Here is a 4,094-nt window from a genome sequence, read left to right as displayed (position 1 = left end):
GGAGGTTATATGGAGATCCCTTTCCACCCCACCCTTCCTTCACCCTCCCAGTATTGCCATGCTCACCACTGGTCCTGAGGGGATCATCCATCCTGGATTCCCCGTGTTTCTAGTTCCTGTCTGTTCCAAAGTACATCCTCTGGTCTAGCCAGATTTGTAAGATAGAATTGGGATCATGATAGTGTGTGTGTGTGTGTGCGGTGGGGGGGGGGGAGGTGAGGTAGGGAGAGAAGCGTTTTGGAACTAGACAGAAAAGTTGTGTTTCATGGTTGCTACACTGCACCCTCACTGGCTCATCTCCTCCCTGAGACCCTTCCATAAGTGGATGGCAAGTTGCCTACATTTGGGCTTAAGCTCCTGACCACTCCTCACTCCCCCTCATTCACAATGACACAGTGTTTTTTTCTTGGATACCTGAGACCTCATCCCTTTGACAACTCGGGATCACACAAGCTGTTGTGCTTCTCCCATGTGGGTTTTGTTACTTCTGAACTAGATGGCTGCTTGTTTACCTTCATGCCTTTAAGACCCCAGATGCTATCTCTTTCGATAGCTGGGCACCACCAGCTTTCTTCACCACATGTGCTTATGCACCCATTTGTCTTCAGTGATCCTATCGGGGAGATGAGAATGCAATGATATGATTTTTTGTTCTCTGATGCCTGATAATTGATTCTTTGGGCACCTTATGATCACACAGGCTGGTGCGCTTCTTCCATTTAGGCTTTGTTGCTTCCAAGCTAGATGCCCACTTGTTTACCTTCAAGTTTTTAAGACCCAAGACTGTCAATTGGTTTCCATTGGTTATTAGGCTCTGCCACAATGTTATAGTGCCCTCTGAGTACTCATAAATAAAAAATGTGAAGTTTTAAGCAGTTCAAATCTGAAGAGTGAGAAAACATATTTAAAACATAAAGGATGATCATGGTTGATCACTGAAGAATGAAGTTAGCCAAAGAGGTAATTTACCAATGAACAAACCTAGTCCGATAATAGAGATTAACAGAAAAAGCATCAGCAAATATTACATTTTCTAATGGAGCAAATATAGAGCACACATTGGTAGTTTGTGAGCTTTAGGTGTGCCCTGATTTGATGTTAAATATTATCCATTGTCTGTTATTTTCCTTTAGGCTCCCTATTCTCTTTAGGATATGTTATTGCCTGCTACCATTTAAATGAATGTTTGCCGGTGTGTGTGTGTGTGTGTGTGTGTGTGTGTGTGTGTGTGTGTGTGTGTGTGTGTATGCAAAGATGCTCCCGGGGCTCCCAAGGATTAGCTAAGAATGCCTCACTACAGCAATGTAGACCAATCTACCTAGGGTCTAATCTGTTTTCAGTTGTTGATTTACTAATCATGCTGAAGTAATTACAGGTGATTGTGATTTAACTTGTCTCTACCTTCCCTGCTTTATTTCCCAGCTCACTCTCAGGACCCAGGTATGGCAGATAATTCAAGGTGCTGAATTCGGGGTGGATCTGGATCTCAGATCAGGGTATGCTGTGTGGAAAGACAGTGGATCATTCGTGCTTGGATGTTTTGTGTGTCCTAAAGGTAAGAGACCCTGGAACCTGGGGAGGGGGACCTATCTTAAGAAAGGTACTCTCAGCCAGTAGATATGTAAGCCAGGCTCAGGAAGGAACATTCCGGTTTGCCTGTGGAAGTCCCTGGGGTTGAACTCAAAGGTATTAATTTCCAGGCCAGCATCAGAGAGAGCTTGGTCCGCTGTTGTTCTCCTGAGAACTCTTCGAGGACTTATGTCTTCATGAGAGGAGACTCCCAGTGTTTTGTGAGTGGGAGTTCCTGGCACAGGACACACAGGGTGTCCCTGGAATTGACACCTTTCCCGCTTGGGGTGAAAATAGAGCTCTTACTTGCAGTATGTCTTGTGAGCTTAAGACGTTAACTCACGAGAATCTCCAAGAGACATGGACACAAATATTTTAGGGTTGCCAGGTCTCTCTATTAAATGGGGGTGTGCAAATTCTTCCTCTGAGTCTTTTTTCCTAGGTCTGAGATAAAGGCCAAGATCAATTTTGAAAATTGGAGTCATGGATTCCAATGTAAACACCTTTAATTTGCTAATGCCTCCACCTCTGGTTATGTGAGTGCCCCCTGGGAATGAGGAGAACAAGGGGGTCGATGACAGCATAACCAGTAATTTGTTTTATTTAACATGCTTTCACCCTATCCTTCAGGGATAAACCAGGTTAAATAGTGATCTACAAATTAGTGCATAACTACTATTCAACCCTCAGGCATCTTGCTTACTGGGTAACATTCCTGCATATGTCTAACAGCAGAAAAGACTCCTTGAGGTCAGCACACAGTAGATCAAAGATCAGCAAGGGACCTGTGATAGCCCTTGACCATGATGCTATTTATCATATTTAAACATTATATAACACTTCTTTGTTTTCCTAAGTTCCTTGAACCAGATGCAAATGACTTAAAATTAACTGAACATGTGTTTGTGATTCTTAGTTTGCCTGCCAACCTACCCAAGTTCTTCTCGTTTGTGTAAAATCTGAGACAGAAGACAGCTCCATACACATAATTAGCAACATGAGTTTTTTGATGGATTAGGTTTGGGGTTCTGTTTAGGCTTGTAGTGTGTTTGAATGAGAGTCTGTACTTAAAGATTAGCATCTAAATCCTGGGATTAATCAGTGTTCCATGTTCAAGAACAATTGCCAAGAAATAGAAATAGGAATCAAGTTTCATGAGTCAGATGTTAGTGGACATGTTTATGTTTTGAAGGTTATGTTTGGAGTTCAGTAGGGGCTCACAGATTGTGTTTGGAGTTTATTAGGGGCTTATGTGTTAAGGTATAAAGATGTAGATTTAAGGATTCTTGTTTTCTGGTTGGATTTCTGAATTTGAGGTTTATGGTCATGAAGTTAGGTTTCAGGTTGTAAAATATATTCAAACCTTTGACCTGGTTTTAAACATTGGGATAAATGCATTAGCCTAGGTTAAGAGTGAATTGTGGTAGGATTTGTTAAGCATGTCAAGTTTGTTGTGGGTGTCAGGGGATGCTCAGGGTGTCAATTGTTCTGGGTGGTAAGGGGCTTTTTCATGTACTTAGGGGGTCAGTGCATTAGGAGATTATTAGTGTGTTGTAAGCACGCTTAGCATATTAAGGTGTAAGAGTTAATGGTTTCAGAGTTGGAGATTAGTAGTTAATGGTTAGAGAGTTCAATGCCAAAAATTATTTTTGTGTGTTGAAATGTAGCCTACAACTTTTAAACTACAACTTTTATACCTGTAGTATTTATGGTATATTTGAAATCTGTTATGTAAAATATCATTAATTTGTGATGATTAGAGGAATTAGTATTTCTTCTCTTTGGAAGCCTCTTTTCTTCCTTTAAAAAAGTATTTCATGATGATTGGGAGGGGAGGAAGCGTTCAGGAACTAGAGGAAGGTTTTGAGTTTCATTGTTGCTACTCTGAACCCTGAGTGGCCCATCTCCTCCTCACTACCCCTCTGGAAGGGGTGTCCAGCTGTCTACAGGTGGGCATTGGGTCCCCATCATGCACTCCCCCTCTTTCACGGTGATGTGATTCTCACCACTACCCCACCTTTGTTGTTGGAGACCTGGTCTCCTCTGTCCTTCACGGTCACCTATGTTGGTGTGCTGCTTCCGTGTGGGCTCGGTTCCTCCCCTCCCAATCATCATGACCCCAATTCTACCTTGCCTTGCGGACCTGGTTATACCAGAGGATGTACAGCGGTGCAGTGGGGATCTGGAGGCACAGGGAATCTAGTACAGACGAACCCCTCAACACCAGCGGTGGGAGTGGCGACACCAGGAGGGAAGGGCGTGTAGCAAGGGAGAACCGGAGAACCGATCTCGGAGATCTATGTGTAACCTCCTCTCTGGGAGATGGGCAATGGGGAGGCGGGTGAGGGGAGACGCCGGGGAGTGTAAGATAAGATATAATAATTATTTATAGACTATCAAGGGACCAGGGGTGGGATCGGGGAGGGAGGGAGATGGGGGGAAAAAAGGGAAACCGAGCTGATTCCAGGAACCCAAGTGGAAGGTGAATTATGAGAATGACGAGTGCAACGAATGTATAAGGGTGC

The sequence above is a fragment of the Tenrec ecaudatus genome, chromosome 3 (genome assembly GCF_050624435.1).
Source record: "Tenrec ecaudatus isolate mTenEca1 chromosome 3, mTenEca1.hap1, whole genome shotgun sequence".
Classification (NCBI taxonomy): Eukaryota; Metazoa; Chordata; class Mammalia; order Afrosoricida; family Tenrecidae; genus Tenrec; species Tenrec ecaudatus.
Note: the sequence above shows the minus strand (reverse complement) of the source record.